This window comes from Gopherus evgoodei, chromosome 8, assembly GCF_007399415.2.
Source record: "Gopherus evgoodei ecotype Sinaloan lineage chromosome 8, rGopEvg1_v1.p, whole genome shotgun sequence".
NCBI classification, from domain to species: Eukaryota; Metazoa; Chordata; order Testudines; family Testudinidae; genus Gopherus; species Gopherus evgoodei.
Window position 1 is genome coordinate 84,435,656 of NC_044329.1, and position 18,016 is coordinate 84,453,671.

Genomic DNA, 18,016 nt, shown 5'->3' on the forward strand with positions numbered 1-18,016 from the left:
ACTAAGTATTGTTGGGGGGTGGGGGGAGAGAGAAAGTAAAAGACAGAACTAGAAAGTGACAGAAAACCTGAAGAAATCCAAACAAAAGGCTGTAACTAGGGTATCGCCCTGGAAGAAGGCAGAAAGAACTTTTGGGTCTGGGCTGGCTAAAGCGGGGGTGGAGGGGACTGGGGGAAAGAGAGAAAGTAAAAGACAGAACTAGAAAGTGACAGAAACTACTCTGTCGGTCTTTGGTTCCTCCTGTGTTCACAGAAGTAGGATTTGTACATATCTAGTAAATAAACAAAAATGCATCAAACAAAATACCAGTCTCCACCATCAATTTCTACTCCCATTCATAGCCCTGAACTCTGACTAGCTACTCGAGTCAAAAGAGGACAACAATAATTTTCTTAAATCATTAGAAATTAGGAATTTTACTGAGAGGGTTCTTCTTCTTTGAAGTCTAGTCTCCCATACACTACTATGGCCTCAATCAGGCGATCTCAGACTTATTCCTGTTCCTGGTTCAGCCCTGTCTGAGCCCATTCCAGTCCTGTCCCAGTCTTGCTTCAGCCTAGACCCTGTCCGGCACCCAGTCTCACTCCAGCATTGCATCCTCCTGACCCTTGTACTGACTTCCACCCTGCAGTCAAGGGGCAGCTCTTCGCACTAAATTTCCAATCTACCTATCCTGCATATTCTTGTATGGCTGCATTCTTATGGTAGCTCAGCATCTCATAAATATTAATAAATTTGTCACAACACTCATACATTTTAGAGATGAAATTGTCACTATTGCAGGCCTAGGCGCAACTTTTCCCTTTTCTTGGTCTGCCTTGGAGTGTACTCTCAGGTCTCATGCCTTTATCTCTTCTGGAGTGGAATTCCACAATTCTCCCACTCTTAGACCATGCCCTGGGCTATGGTACCTGGTGTATTCACTGTTTACCCAGCATATCCAACTGGGCTTGGCACCAGCAATTCTTCCTGTCGGCAGTCTGCAACCAGCGGTGTCTTGTCGTGACCAGACAGCCTTCTTAGCCCTGGTCTACACTGCGAGTTTAGGTTAAATTTAGCAGCATTAGATTGATTTAACCCTGCAACCATCCGCATGACGAAGCCATTTTTGTCAACTTAAAGGGCTCTTAAAATCATTTTCTGTACTTCTCCCCAACGAGGGGATTAGCGCTGAAATCAACATTGCTGGGTTGAATTTGGGGTAGTGTTGATGCAATTCGATGGTATTGGCCTCCAGGAGCTATTCCAGAGTGCTCCATTGTGACCACTCTGGACAGCACTTTGAACTCAGATACACTAGCCAGGTACACAGGAAAAGCCCCGGGAGCTTTTGAATTTCATTTCCTGTTTGGCCAGCGTGGCGAACTCAGCAGCACAGGTGACCATGCACTACCCCCAGAATGTTTCTACACTCCCCCTATCATCTCCGTCCCTGAGGTTATTTATTGTACATTAGAAGGCAAAAAAAAAAATGCATTCGCAATTACATGTTTTCTGAGCTCATGCAGTCCTCCCGCACTGATAGGGCACAGCAAAATGCATGGAGGCATTCAGTGGCAGAGGCTAGGAAAGAATTGCTGTGTTTGCTTAACGGCAAAAGTATCACGCCTCGTTAGTGATCCTGCCCAAGCCAGGTTGCTGTGTCACGTGAACTCTGCGTTGTGTCAGCTTTGGGAGGGGGCATAACTGCTTTGTGAGCAGGAAGGCCATAGATATAGACATTCCATTAGGTAGCTTCTGTAGCTAGAGAAAACATTCCTGTGCATTCGGCAAAGTCTGTGACAAAAAAAGAAAAGCCCCATAGTGTAGTAGTTATCATGTTCACCTAACACACAAAAGCCCCTTAGTGTAGTGGTGATCACGTTCACCTAACATGTGAAATGTCCTTGGATGGAAACAGGTCACTGTTCCTTTGTCTGATTCAACCCTGCATTTTGTCTTAGAGCAGACTGCGCTGTGAAACTTTACTTTGACTTATATCAATTATGAGCTAAATAATATGGAAGCTCTCTTTAAGTCATAGTCCTGGGTTCCTTACCCTTTCAGCTACTCTGATAAATTAACATTTTTGTTAGGGACAGAGGGAAGATTTTCATGAAGCCTTTTATAGGGACTAAATGCTATCTAAGATTCTAAAATAATCTTAACGTGGCCCAAAGACTGCAATTCTTCGTTCTGGATTTGTCATTCCACAAGTTGAAGTGCTCATGAGCCATGGGATCAAGGGGCAGGCTGGGGCAGGTGTGACTGCGCGGTAATGCCGGCTGGGAGAGCAGCCTGAGGCAGAAGCCTCCCGCTCACATGACATTCCAGGCAGGATTGAATTTCCACGAGATGAAATTTAAAGAAGAGAATGACCTGGAGTCACTCCCATTCGGTGCTCTAAGAGGAGGATAGCCATGTTTGTTCAGGCACCCCTGATCGTCCAGGCAGGCAGCAGGCTGAGTAGGTCCAGCAGAAGGGACCCTGGAAAAAAGGCAGGAAGTGATTGTCTGCCGTTGCTTTCACAGAAGGGGGTGGGGTGGGGCTGACAACATGTACCCCAACCCACCGGTGACAACGTTTTTGCCCCATCAGGCATTGGGAGCTTAACCCAGAATTCCAGTGGGCAGCGGTGACTGCGGGAACTGTGGGATAAATACCCACATAGCACCGTTCTGTGAGTTGACGCTAGTCCCGGTAGTGAGGATGCACTCCACCCACTTAATCCACTTAGTGTGGACATATGCAATAGACTGTATAAAATCAGCTTCTATAAAATTGACTTAATTTCGTAGTGTAGACACCCTAATTAGAAACAAAGTATTGTTTACTTTAACAGTAGGAACAAAGTATTGAGGGGAAAATGATTTTAAAATAAAGTCTACATGCATGTCTAGCTTACCTGAACCCTCACCAGCACCTGCGTCCCCTCAGAGCTCCCTGCACCCCTGGTGAGCACCACTGACCTAAAGGCAGATCAGATCCTTAGGGGAAGATCTTCGCCCCGGTCAGTTTTGCTTTGCTTTGCGCTCGGGGCCGGGGGAAGAGCAGTGATGGGGGGAAGCTACTCCGGGAGCAGCGTCAGGGATCCGTAGGGAGCGGCCGGGGGGTCCGCAGCGCTAGGATCGGAGGGGTGCGGCGCGGCGCGGGGCTCCCGAGCCGGGTATCGCTAGCCGGCGTGGCGGGATCCCGCGGCGAACCAGCAGGGCAGGGCGCGGCGCCCCTCGCTGCCCACCCGCTGGCTCTGACGAGGCGAGGCCGGGCGGGGTGAGCGCTGGACCAGCCCCGGCCCCGCTCCCCTGCGGCCCGTCGCGCCCCGGTTGCTAGGTCCTTCGCGTCCGAGGGCGGAGCAGCCGCCGGGCCGCCGCCACCGGGCTGGCGGGGCAGGTGAGACACGTCCCGGCTGCGGGGCCCGCTCCGCAGCCCTCGCCCCCCCTTCGGGAGCCACCGCCGGCTGCCTCGCGCACTCACTGGCCCCGCGCGCCTGTCTCCACCTCCCTCGGCCGGGCCGGCAGCTCGCACCCCCCCTGCCGCCCGCGAATGGTTTGCTCCGGCAGCCCAGCTGTCCCCGCCGCCGCCGGTGCCTCCAGCGTCCAGCCCTGGCAGGCTCCGGAGCAGGTGCTGCTGGCCGGGGAGGGACCCCAGACACCGGCACAGAGCAGGCGGGCGGGTGCAGCGCAGCGACCCTGCAGAGCGGAGAGCCCCGGAGTGGGGCGGGCCCCTCAGCCTCAAGGTACAGGCAAGAAAGCCGGTGAGTGCCAGGCCCTTCCTACTGCCCTTCACCCCCTCCCGGGCGCAGCGAGGGGCGGCTGTTGTAGCCCGGTAGGTTTGTTCTACCCATAGACCCCCAAACCTTCCCCTCCTTCCAGCTCCCCCGTGCTAGCAAAGGTGCAGGGGCGCGAAGCCTCTGCTGCGGGGAGATGGGCGTCAAAGGGAGACCCTAGATGAGGAACAGCTGATGATAGTGATTCAGCATCATTCCCTGCGAGCCAGTGGGAGGAGGTGGTGGAGGTCGGTCCCGGGGAGGAAGGACACTAGAAAGGGCCCTTTCAGTTACCCAGAATAGAAAGAACTCAGAGTCACCCTCTCTTCTTTCATGCTTATATGTAATGCACAGGTAGGGTCTTCTCCCCATAGAGGTGTAATGGTAGCCTTTGGGGGGTAGAGGAGAAGGGAGAGGGAGCCTCTGCCTAAACTATATCTTCCTTTCTCTCTCCCTCTGCTGTTCTTTGGCTGTGTTAAGTGTTGGAGTACAGTTTATGTAAAAAAATGCTCCAAAGAAGGCCCCCTTCCAGTAAACCTTTCTCTCACAAATAATGACTTACATGATAATATGATTGATCTCATTGGCACAGGTAATGGTTTCAGGATTGGGCCCCAAATGGGATGCAGCATATGCTTCTGGTCAGTGTAGGTTGTTATGAAGAACTTCATAAATGCAGCTGATTTAATAATTTATGTTAGAACATCTAAGGATTGTCATTTCATCTGAAGAATGATGAGCAAGCACATCTTTTTGTCTGTGAGCATATTGTATTTTTAACAAATCAGCTGGTTTTCAGAATAAAATTTACTCATTACTGGTGGGTGGGTGGGTGTGTGTGTGTGAGGAAGTCCATTTAAAAATAGCTTATGTAAGTTATATTAGAGTGCCCAGCTAGGTCTCTGCAGAGAAGGGTGAGGTTACCGTGAGGTCATTTCTTGGCAGTAGCATTTAGTGAATGCTCAAATTTAGAACAAATGAAATCCATGCAAGAGAATTTCTTTTTCAACTTCCTGCTGGTGAATCAACATCTGTCATCAGTAAATCTTTTTGTAATTCATATGGTCTTACATTGCACATCAGATTAAGTAATATACCTGATAACCTAAATTCAAATATTTGATGCCTGAGTTCAAATATATATTATTAGATTCTACCAAACTAATGTGAGACTTTTGTGTGTGTATCTTTGATATGTATTTGCACAGTAAAAACCTAATTTGGGCACTGTTGTTCCTTATTAAAAAACTACAGCTTGATACTGTATTTCTTGCCCACCCAAAGCTATTCTTGATTTTATGTACCTGGACATCTCTACTAATATTAATTATGAACAAAGCAGCACTGTCAGGAGATCAGAAATTCCTTCTCAAGGGAAGGGGGGAAAAACATGGATTCTAGAGAATATATATGAAAATGTGCAGAATGACTGTACAAGATGCTTTATCCAGGGTAAAGGTTTCCTACAGGAGTAGAATAGACTCAAAATAGCACTTCATAGGACAAAGACAGAAGGCTGTTTTTTCTACCAGGGTCTCTGCCACATTGCAAACAAGGGTATTGTCAGCAACTTCATGTTTGTTATAGCAGCTGCTGAAAGTATTATTTGCAGAGGTAGGACACGTTAGACAATGATGCACTATTAAAAATATAGCAGAGCAGAGAAATAAAATTGTTTTCAGAAAATAATATAAGATATTCTAGATGTTTCTGAAATAAGTGTATTCTTACCTGTAACTATGGGTTCTCACACTGCTAGTGCAATGGGGTTCAGGATCAGGGCTCCTGAGTGGTAAAGTAACACAAATAATAAGGACATCACTAATCTAGAAGATGCTACTGGGTCCAATCTGCTAGCTGTGCGGACAGAGGCAAGCAGCCTGAAGAATTTTGGAGCCCAGGCTCAACTAGTAGGCTGGAAGTGGTTGACTCCCAGCATCTTCCAAAGCCAGTGATGTTAGAATTGGAAACACAGAATAATCTCTGGCCATGTCTGAAGCTGAGAAAGATGAACAAATCACAAATGATGGGATAATAAATCATCTTGTAATCTGTTATATATGAATGTTTTTTTCTAAGATCTTTATATTTGCTAGGAGTGAAAGACATAGTAAATATTAAGGATAAGATGTGGAAGCTTAATGCATTCTACTGAACACAGTGCTTACTACCAGTAGTTATTGTCGCCAGGATTAAGTCACAATTTCTCATTAAATGTGAATCTTTGATTTAATCTATACTGTAAAATAGGATACACAAAAGGCTTTGGATCAGGCTCTTAAAAAGGAATGAATGAATAAATTACTGATTGAAAAAATAGCAGAGTATTCTTTTTCTTGTGGGTTGTCTTAAAGAAGACCAGAGTTGGTACAATAAGGCATTCTTGTTCCAATAGTCACTGATAAGATGAAGGTCTCTATTATGGATGGATAAGGTAGTATACGTTTTTAGTTGTTTTGAAGTGCATTGCTACAAAGTCAGAGATAAAGTAGTTAGAGTATCATCTCCATGTATGTCCATCCTTTCAGATGTCTGGGTTTCTTGTAAGTCCAACCTTAACTTTGGATTTCCTTGCTTTTTAACGGAGTAGTTTTACAAACTGCCACATTATTATAGGGAGATTTAGACTTATATGTGTATGCTCTGCCTTAACTTCATCTTAATGTTTTTTTGTTTGGAAGTCCCTTAGTGTTTTTAATAGTCCTAAAATGGGATTAGGGAGAGCAGGTACTGAGGTACAGAGGTTCATTTTCCTTCTTCTTGCTGACTTCCTGAAATCTGTAGGAATGGGTCTCCCACTCCTGATAATCTTCGGAACTGTACAGGAGAAGGGATCCCTTTTTGGTCACCTTATTAGGTCTCCAGGATGGGGAAGAGACTTGAGAAAGCAAAGTGTATGTGGTAGGGCATGGCTCCTCTCATTCCTGTGCACCTCCTGAGGCCCACATGAGGGGATCCCATTTCTGAATATGCTAGGGAAGTTCACAACACCTGTACAAGTGCATCCAATCTGTCAAAACTTAAGAGGCTGGTCAGGGCCTTCCCAATCACAATGTTTGGAGGCTTGTGAGCTTCATGTTAATTTTGACTCTTAGCAAACTGGCTTGGGGGCAGTGTAGAAGGGACCTTTCAAAATCCAAACTGCAGGCATTGGGAGGCTAATGGGATCTCCATAAGCATTATGCAGTTCTTTGGGGTCCCCTAATTCTCTCTCCCTTCAAAGCTTAAGAGGTTTGTTATGGGGATACTCTCCAACCTTTTCTCTGCAGACACTAGCAGGGCCCGTTCAAGCTTGTTGGACGCAATGAGCTATTTTTACGTTAGTGTTACAATATTAATCAGTTTTATAATTTAAATGTAATCAACTAATCTTTGGTTTTGTGCACTGAATCTCAACCAGATGAGTCCAGTAAAGTAGGTTTATCTTTCTCCTTTCCATTTTTTTGCTATGAAGTTGGCAAAATTAAATAAATAAATCATCAGTGGCTATTAGCCAAGATGTATAGTGATGCAACCCCATTTTCTGGGAGTCTCTAAGCCTCTGATTGCCAGATGCTGGAACTGGACAGCCAGGGATGGATCACTTGATATTTGTCCTGTTCTATTCACTCCCTTTGAAGCATCTGGCATTTGTTACTGTTGGATGACAGGATACCTGGCTAGATGGACCGTTTGTCTGACCCAGTACGACCATTCTTATGTTAATTAGTGATGAAATCAGAAAACAGAGACCCCTTTGTTTAATTCACTTTCAGTTAGGTAAAAAAATTCTACTCGATCCCAAATGTAACTTACTCATTTTGAATCTGATTTTTTTTTCTTTTTAAAAAATGGGTCTTGTAGGGCAGGGGACAGTATGTGGCAAAATGTGCTTAAAATAGGGACTCAACTGCAACTTTAGCTATGGCCTTATTTACGTTAATTCTCTGCACTCCCTAATGTAAACATTCTGCAGTAGCATAATGTGATCTTACATCAGTATTACTATCAATTATTACTCTAATTACAAATCATTGAAAAATCATGAGTCAGCCCCCCCTTATAAATGAAGATTAAAAAAGTAAATTTTGGGTCCTTTATATTTTGCTTTATGTTTTTTGAACCTTTAGGGTTCACATTTTCCAGCTTTTCTCTCTAACCATGAGAGTGAGAAACTTTTCTTTTCTCTTAACTTAATAAAAGGAGGGGCGGGGAAAGGAGCGGTCTGGGAGATGAAAAAATGAAACAGAGATTCTCACGTAATAACATGGCTCCAGCAGTTGGCACTTGAAGCATCAAATATTGAGACCCAGGATAAAATCATGAGTTGGCAACACTGTTCAGTGCATCTTAATTCAGAAACATATTATCACACCTTACTGTTTGTGACCCATTCATCTCTCAGTTATGCTTCAGACCTGTCCACACCTTAATGTGTGTTTCAAACAGTATTGGTTTTGGAAGATGCTGGGATTGAACCACTTCCTGCCTACAAACTGACTATGGGGGTCAAAATTCTTCAGGCTGCTATCTCGTTTTGCAATGTGTGCAGACCAGACCCAGAAGTATCCTCTAGATTGGTGACTTAGTCTGAGAAACCATAATTTTATGTAAGAATACATTTCTCTTTTAAGAAAGCAGTATCATATTACATTTGAATATTTCACATAGCTTTCTGCAAACAATTGTATTTCTATGCTGTGCTACAATTGTTGGATACTGAATAATTGGATACCTGTTAAGACAACAAGAAACTAAAGGCGAAAAGAAGCAGCAGCAGCATATTAAATAAACTATAGTAGAAGACTGTCTTTCTCTTGTGTGGAAAGTAGAAAACTATTAAAGAAAATATAGTCCTCTTAAAAGGTACCACATTAACATCCTGAGATACTGAAGTTCTGTTTATCCACAGTACACACCTACCCATGTTGCCTTGCTTATGTCCCTCCACTCAGGCCACCTCTAATGGGTAAAAGATTAGGTCATTCTCAAGCACATTATTCTTCATACTGTACTATCTTCTGACAATGCCTGAAATAGCATTTATTAGTGTCCATTTTTGTGGTGGTTTGAGTGATATGGACTGGGAAATGGACTGAGTGAGATCAACAACCATCTGGTAGGTGCCATGAATTTTTACTTACTGTTAACCTGGTCCAGATGTGAGCCAGTAACCTAGAGAAGAAACACTCCATATCGAATAACAAATGTCCTAAACCATCTTTTTACTCTCGTCATTTTTTTTAATACAATTCTTTTTCTTTGCTTTCCTCTGTTGCCATGTTTCTGAATGTTCACCCTTCACTTCAATGACTGAGGTGGGGATAATTGTTGTGGTCCTAAATATAGTATACACAGCTGTGTTACATGTTCAGTGACTTATGGAATAAATAGCAAGCCAGAAAAGGCTGATTTAGTATCAGCCATTTTCAGTTAGGTTCTGACTTGTAGGTTTGTCCATAGCAAACAGATAAAATGGAACATTATCATCAATTACTTGTACTGTGATAACACCTAGGCAGTTCAATCATGGATCAGGAGCCCATAGTAGTAGGCACTATACAAACAGAGCAAAAAGACTTTCTCTGCCTCAAAGAACTTACAGCATCATAATGATTATTGTGAAGCTACATAATAAAGATTAACAAAAAAAACACTAAACATTGAAGTAAGAGTATGATGCTGTAACAGTGCTTTGTTAAATATCACTGTCATCAACATGAGTACATGATCACTTTTTATAGAAAGTAAAGTTAATAAATGGAGTTACACCAGGAATGGCTTTGGTCCATTGTTTAGTAATGTCTGTAAAAAGTTTAAGGAAACAGGTGCATAATCATCTATCTTCTCCCCTTCAAATAATAGAAGCTATAGAACCTGGATAATTAAAGAGATCTCTAAAATATAAGTATCAGGGGGGTAGCTGTGTTAGTCTGGATTTGTAAAAGCAGCAAAGAGTGCTGTGGCACCTTATAGACGAACAGATGTAATGGAGCATGAGCTTTCATGGGTGAATACTCATTTCATTGGATGCATGTAGTGAAAATTTCCAGAGGCAGGTTTATATATGCAAGCAAGAATCAGGCTAGAGATAACGAGTTTAGTTCAGTCAGGGAGGATGAGGCCCTCTTCTAGCAGTTAAAGTATGAAAACCAAGGGAGGAAAAACTGCTTTTGTAGTTGGCAAGCCATTCACAGTCTTTGTTTAATCCTGAGCTGATGGTGTAAAATTTGCAGATGAACTGAAGCTCAGCAGTTTCTCTTTGAAGTCTGGTCCTGAAGTTTTTTTGCTCCAGGATGGCTACCTTTAAATCTGCTATTGTGTGTCCAGGGAGATTGAAGTGTTCTCCTACAGGTTTTTGTATATTGCCATTCCTAATATCTGATTTGTGTCCATTTATCTTTTACGTAGGGACTGTCCAGTCTGGCTGATGTACATGGCAGAGGGGCATTGCTGGCATATGATGGCATGTATTACATTGGTGGTGTCATAAACAGATAGCTAAGGGTTAATGTCTCTTACACCTGGAAAGAAGTAACCTGAAACACCTGACCAGAGGACCAATCAGGAAACATGACTTTTTCAAATCTGGGTGGAGGGAAGTTTGTGTGTGAGTCCTTTGTTCTGGTCTTGTATCTGTCCATCTTGGCTATGGGAAGGATTTTTCTATTTCCTGCTTTCTAATCTTCTGTTTCCCAGTTGTAAGTACAAAACGATAGGTTTGTTTTTTTGTAGTTACATGGGTGTAGTTGCTGGAGTGCTTTAAATTGTATTCTTTTTGAATAAGGCTGTTTATTCATATTTCTTTTAAGCAATTGACCCTGTATTTGTCACCTTAATACAGAGAGACCATTTTTATGTACTTTTTCTTTCTTTTTATATAAAGCTTTCTTTTTAAGACCCGTTGGAGTTCTTCTTTAGTGGGGGACTCCAGGGAATTGAGTCTGTGCTCACCAGGGAATTGGTGGGAGGAAGAAGTCAGGAGGAAATCTGTGTGTGTTAGATTTACTAGCCTGACTTTGCATACCCTCTGGGTGAAGAGGGAAGTACTTCTGTTTCCAGGACTGGAAATAGAGAGGGTGGAATCCCTCTATTTAAATTCACGGAGCTTGCTTCTGTGTATCTCTCCAGGAACCCCTGGAGGGGGGAAGGGAAAAGGTTTATTTCCCTTTGTTGTGAGACTCAAGGGATTTGGGTCTTGGGGTCCCCAGGGAAGGTTTTTGGGGGGACCAGAGTGCCCCAAAACACTCTAATTTTTTGGGTGGTGACAGCTTTACCAGGTCCAAGCTGGTAACTAAGCTTGGAGGTTTTCATGCTAACCCCCATATTTTGGACGCTAAGGTCCAAATCTGGGACTAGGTTTATGATACCATGTCATAACCTAGTCCCAGATTTGGACCTTAGCGTCCAAAATATGGGGGTTAGCATGAAAACCTCCAAGCTTAGTTACCAGCTTGGACCTGGTAAAGCTGCCACCACCCAAAAAATTAGAGTGTTTTGGGGCACTCTGGTCCCCCCAAAAACCTTCCCTGGGGACCCCAAGACCCAAATCCCTTGAGTCTCACAACAAAGGGAAATAAACCTTTTCCCTCCCCCCCCCAGGTGTTCCTGGAGAGATACACAGAAGCAAACTCCGTGAATCTAAACAGAGGGAGTCCACCCTCTTTATTTTCAGTCCTGGAAACACAAGCACTTCCCTCTTCACCCAGAGGGTATGCAAAGTCAGGCTAGTAAATCTAACACACACAGATTTCCCCCTGACTTCTTCCTCCCACCAATTCCCTGGTGAGCACAGACTCAATTCCCTGGAGTTCCCCACTAAAGAAAAACTCCAACAGGTCATAAAAAGAAAGAAAAAGTACATAAAAATAGTCTCCCTGTATTAAGGTGACAAATACAGGGTCAATTGCTTAAAAGAATATTGAATAAACAGCCTTATTTAAAAAGAATACAATTCAAAGCACTCCAGCAACTAGAGACATGTAAATACAAAAGAAAAAAAAACAATAACCCCAATTGTTTTTATGATCTCTGTACTCACAACTTGGAAACAGAAGATTAGAAAGCAGGAAATAGAAATCCCCTCATAGCCGAGAGAGAGTCAGACAGAAGACCCAAGAACAAAAGACTCCCACACAAAATTCTCTCCACCCAGATTTGAAAAAGTCTTGTTTCCTGATTGGTCCTCTGGTCAGGTGGTTCAGATTACTTCTTTCCAGGTGAAAGAGACGTTAACCCTTAGCTATCTGTTTATGACATGCCCCCCAAATTGCAGACAGTGGGGAAGCTCACTGGCGGCGATTTCCTTCTAGAACTTTAAAATAAACAGATTAATACAGCACATGCACCTTTACATATACCAGTAAGTATATAACTAACAGACTTTTACATTTTAAGAACACTTTTTAACTACTGGATTCTGGGAAACTCTCACGGGAGAGTGCATTAGCTACTTTGTTAGAAGCTCCTGAGATGTGCTGAATATCAAAATCAAAATCTTGGAGAGCTAAACTCCAACGAAGAAGTTTCTTGTTGTATGAAGTATGAAGCCACTTTAGTGCAGCACGGTCAGTTTGTAGCTGGAACCACCGTCCCCAAACATATGGGCGTACACAATGGCATAGCATTCCTTTTCACTGACTGACCAGTGACTTTCCCTCTCAGACAGTTTCTTCCTGAGAAACACGACAGGATGGAAGTTGTGATCCGTTGCTTCCTGCATGAGAACTGCTCCTATACCATGCTCAGATGCATCCGTGCTTACTAGGAATGGCGTGTCAAAATCCGGGGCCCTGAGCACAGGGTCAGACATGAGCGTTGCCTTAAGTTGGGTAAAGGCCTTTTGACACTCATCAGTCCACTTAACTGCATTTGGTGGGGTGTTTTTGGTCAGGTCGGTCAGTGGGGCAGCGATTTGGCTGTAGTGTGGTACAAATTGCCTGTAGTACCCGGCCAAGCCTAAGAAGAATTGGACCTGCTTCTTTGACCTTGGGACAGGCCACTTTTGGATAGCATCCACCTTGGCCTGTAGGGGGTTTATGGTTCCTCGACCCACCTGGTGCCCCAAGTAAGTCACTCTGTTTTGGCCTATTTGACACTTTCTGGCCTTAACAGTTAGTCCCGGCCTGCCTGATGCGCTCAAAGACCTTTTCCAGGTGTAGTAGGTGTTCGGGCCAGGAGCTTGAAAAAATGGCCACATCATCGAGGTAGGCAACTGCATATTCTCCCAGTCCTGCTAGTAGACCATCTACCAGCCTCTGGAAGGTGGCGGGTGCATTTCAAAGCCTGAAAGGAAGGACATTGAATTCATACACCCCCACATGGGTGACGAATGCTGACCTCTCCTTGGCAGGTTCATCTAGTGGTACTTGCCAGTACCCCTTGGTTAAGTCTATTGTAGAGATGAACTGGGCACGTCCCAATTTCTCCAATAGCTCATCGGTGCATGGCATTGGATAGTTGTCCGGACGAGTTACCGCATTTAGCTTACGTTAGTCCCCGCAAAAGCGTATTTCCCCATCTGGTTTGGGTACCAGAACCACTGGAGATGCCCATGCACTGGTAGATGAGCGGATTATACCCATCTGTAGCATGTTCTGGATCTCCCGTTCTATAGCAGCTTGGGCATGAGGAGACACCCGGTAGGATGGGGTTCTAATGGGGTGAGCATTACCTGTGTCAATGGAGTGGTATGCCCGTTCAGTCCGTCCTGGGGTGGCTGAGAACAATGGGGTGAAGCTAGTGCACAGCTCCTTGATTTGTCGCCGCTGCAGACGTTCCAGGGTGGTTGAGAGGTTCACCTTTTCCACGCCACCGTCTTTTTTCCTGTCGTAGTAGACACCATCAGGCCACTCAGCATCATCTCCCTGGACTGTAAACTGACAAACCTGTAAGTCTCTGGAATACAAAGGCTTGAGAGAATTAACATGGTACACTCTGGGCTTTAGTGAGGAATTGGGAAATGCTATGAGGTAGTTCACAGTTCCCAGGCACTCTTGGACCGTGAATGGCCCTTCCCATGATGCTTCTATCTTACAGGCCTGTTGCGCCTTCAAGACCATAACCTGGTCTCCTACCTTGAAGGAACGTTCTCTGGCAGGTCTGTCATACCAGGCCTTTTGCTCTTCCTGAGCATCCTTTAGGTTCTGTTTAGCAAGGGCTAAGAAGTGTCGGAGGGTGTTTTGTAGGTTGCTTACAAAGTCCAGAATGTTAGTTCCTGGAGAAGGTGTAAACCCCTCCCATTGCTGCTTCACCAACTGTAATGGCCGCTTAACCTCGTGACCATACACAAGTTTAAACGCTGAAAACCCTAAACTGGGATGTGGTACAGCCCTATAGGCAAACAGAAACTGCTGCAACGCTAGGTCCCAATTATTGGAGTATTCGCTGACGAATTTACGTATCATGGCCCCCAAAGTTCCATTAAACCTTTCCACCAGGCCATTGGTTTGATGGTGGTACGGGGTGGCAACCAAGTGGTTCACCCCAGGAGTTTCCCACAGTTTTTGCATGGTCCTTGCCAGGAAATTAGATCCTGAATCTGTAAGGATGTTGGAGGGCCAACCCACCCTGGCAAAAATATCTGTTAGGGCCAGGCACACAGTGTTAGCCCTGGTGTTGCTTAGAGCTACTGCTTCCGGCCATCTGGTAGCAAAGTCCACGAAAGTCAGTACGTACTGCTTTCCTCTGGGTGTCTTTTTTGGGAAAGGACCCAGAATATCCACAGCTACTCGCTGAAATGGGACCTCAATTATGGGGAGTGGCTGGAGAGCGGCCTTGACCTGGTCTTGGGGTTTTCCCACTCTTTTTGGCATACCTCACAAGACCGGACATACTTGGCAACATCCTTGCCCATCCCCTCCCAGTGCAAGGACTTCCCCAACCGGTCCTTGGTTCTGTTCACCCCAGCACGGCCACTGGGATGATCATGGGCTAAGCTTAAGAGCTTCCCCCGGTACTTAGTTGGAACCACCAACTGTTTTTGCGGCTGCCATTCTTCCCGGTGTCCACCAGAAAGAATCTCCTTGTATAAAAGTCCTTGGTCTATAACAAACCAGGATCGATTAGAAGAGCTGAGAGGCGGTGTTAGCAGCTTTAATCTGAGCTGCAAGTGTCTCCAGAGTGAGTCACTGAAGTTGATGATGGTACTGTGACGTCATGCAGTCTATATGGTTTTATAAAAATTTAATAAGACGTGAATATAATGTAACTGAGATATGCTTCATGCAAAAGGTCTCTTGTAAGGTATAATTGCAAAGCTTAGAATCTACTGAGTGTAATCATCCTATTTTTATAAATGTACCACTCTTGTATCTGAAACTAGAAATATGAAATATAACTCTGAGGGCCTATTGTAATTAATTATGTAAAGTGTGGGCCGTTAATGGTGGTTTGGAATCTTGTGACTCCCATTAACTAGGACCATTGTCTGCAAATGGCTGTGTTTTACATGTAAGCCTTCCTGTATACATGTGTGCTGGCAAGTGGGTAATGAAGTCTTGCAGTGACATAGGATCATGTCACCCGAACTGGAATCCATCTTTAACCTGGTGTGTCTTTCCATTGAGAAGGAAGAGGTGGGAACTCAGAGGGACAAGAGGATTCCCGCCTTATGCAAAAGATATATAAAGGTGTGGAAGAGAACGAAGGGGGAGAGGAGAAGAGCCATCATGAAGAATCCCCTAGCTATCACCTGAGCTGGAACAAGAGCTGTACCAGGGGAAAAAATTGTGCCCAGGTCTGGAAGGTGTCCAGTCTGAGGAAAAAACTTACTGAAGCATCTCTGAGGGTGAGATTATCTGTATTCAGTTTGATTAGACATAGATTTGCACATTTTATTTTATTTTGCTTGGTGACTTACTTTGTTCTGTCTGTTACTACTTGGAACCACTTAAGTCCTACTTTCTGTATTTAATAAAATCAGTTTTTACTTATTAATTAATTTAGTGTATGTATTAATACCTGGGGGAGCAAACAATTGTGCATATCTCTCTATCAGTGTTATAGAGGGTGAACAATTCATGAGTTTACCCTGCATAAGATTTATACAGGGAAAACAGATTTATTTGGGTTTAGACCCCATTGGGAGTTGGGCATCCAAGTGTTAAAAGCAAGCACACTTCTGTGAGCTCTTTTCAGGTAAACCTGCAGCTTTGGGGCAGGTAATTCAGACCCTGGGTCTGTGTTGGAGCAGATGGGAATGTCTGGCTCAGCAAGTCAGGGTGATGGAGTCCTGAGCTGACAGGGAAAACAGGAGCAGAGATTGTCTTGGCACATCAGTTGGCAGCTCCCAGGGGGGGTTCTGTGATCCAGCCCATCACAAGTACTTTTTCTCTTTCCATATGCAGAGCTATTATAGCTTCGAATACAAAGCAGTATGGGTATTTCTTTAAGAATATCTCTATTTCAAAGGCAGGATTTATCAGTATGAGCTGCAGGTATGGCCTTGATAAACACTCATTTGTATGGGGCAAAATCATATCTGCTTTATGGATAGTACTTTAAATCTGAATTGAGGCTAATTAAAGATGTTACCTTTTTAATGAATGAGTATTTTATATTTTGGGAAGATTCCTTCTTTCTCTTTTTTTAATCTCTCTCTCCCAGGACTTGGTCCATGCATCCTTTCATTTTAACATTGGTGAAGGTGCCACTTAAACCCAAGAGTTAACAAAGAAAAATCCTTTTAATTTGAGAATTATTTGCTTTTGTTTTCATTCAGAGTAAATGTCAGGGCAAAGAAGATTTCTGGCTTTATTTATTTTTCAGGGAACACAAAAAGGGATCTAACATTTATCAATGCGCTGAAAATTTAAATTGGTGACTTGCTTACTTTATAATTGATGGAAGAATACAGCTATGTATAGCAAGTAGAAACTTTTAAATTTGTATTTCACATTTGTGGGCCAACGTGGTAGTCTTGTAGTACCACACCTAGTATCTTACTGTTATCTGAGTTTGCGTCCTTCACCGCCTGGATCATTAGAAGTGAAATCCTGACCCTATTGAAGTCAATGGAAGTTTTGCCATTGGAGCCAGGATTTAATCTCTGGAGAAGAGATGTCATGCAGCACTCTTATCTCCTCTAGATTGTGTTGGGTAACAGAGATTGAGGTCTAAAGTGGTGGGTTCAGCATGGAGTGTGAGAATTGTAATGGGTGGGGTCTCAGATAACTCCCAACTGAGTAGGGCCTATGGTTGTTCTGTTGAAGGGCTACATTAACACCTTATCTAGAAGGAGAACTCCTTACTGTGGGTACTGGAAAGAGTGGTCTAAAGGGAAACATTGGTAGTTTTTCATGAAGGACAGAGCAAGCCTTTAAAAAATGTAAAGCACGATCGATATTGATTCATGACGGGGCTTTCTCCATAGTTTTAGTTTACACCGGGCTATGTGTTGACAAAGTTATTTTCATCTTTGCTTAATAACAAAAAGTTAAGTATATTCTTCTTTGGTTACATTAATGCATGTTTCCTTCCGGCTTTGTCCTTGGATTGACATTTGTTTGTGTTATTTTTAGCATCTAAAAACTAACACAGTAATATCCCTATAGGCTATAGTGAAAGAATTGGAGTATAGCATCAGCAAATGGAGCCTTAATACTGAATTCATGTACACTAAAACAGTTGCATGTAGATATTGATTGAGATAAAAGAAAAGCTACACTGCAAGGACAGTAGATTGTAAAACCAATCCACTGATGTAAGGAAATTTCTCTTTGTACTTATTTACAACATCCTTTTTACTAATAATGTTGAAAAATATACATTGGACCTACGTGTTGGTCTAATCCATAGCTTTTATTTTCTTTGCTTTTGTGGGCTTCTCTTATGTCTTTAATGTTCCTGATGCATTTTTTCCTGTTAATTTGTTATGTTGTTTTTTGTCTTTGAATTGCCTTTTGGTGTTTTTTGTCTTATAAAATAAAACATATGATAAGAGTTATTAGGTGGTGGTAGAGTTATGAAAAATTTGTTTTTTCTCACATCCAGAAGAAAAATGGACTGGTTGAGTCTTGGTGTAGGTGGGTGTGGTTGGGTAGGCTGTGTAATTTCCCCCTCCCATTTATTTAACTTTTTGATATTACTCTGAATTATTTGAATATAACATATTTGAAAGTCACTTTAAAGTATTTTAATTTGTGAATGAAAATGTTAGTTACTAAAATGTAAAAGGGAAGTGATGTAAATACTTGACGTTTTTAGTACATGTAGTAAGAAAGCTACAGAACTGTCTAGAGGAGTCACTGGTGATTGGAGAGGTAGGTATGATTAGTAGGTGGAATTAATTGT

General features: G+C 43.4%; 1 protein-coding gene across 8 annotated transcripts in view; it reads left to right on the forward strand.

Moving 5' to 3' along the window:
* Window positions 1-18,016, forward strand: part of TTLL7 (tubulin tyrosine ligase like 7) — a 131,155-nt gene that overhangs the window by 15,774 nt on the left and 97,365 nt on the right. For 3 of the 8 annotated variants that reach the window (XM_030572992.1, XM_030572996.1, XM_030572997.1), the window contains exon 1: window positions 3,576-3,733. The exons of 3 other annotated variants lie outside the window; for them this stretch is intronic. The gene's annotated coding sequence lies outside the window, so the exon portion shown is untranslated. 2 more of the 8 variants (XM_030572999.1, XM_030572993.1) reach the window with 2 other exon arrangements.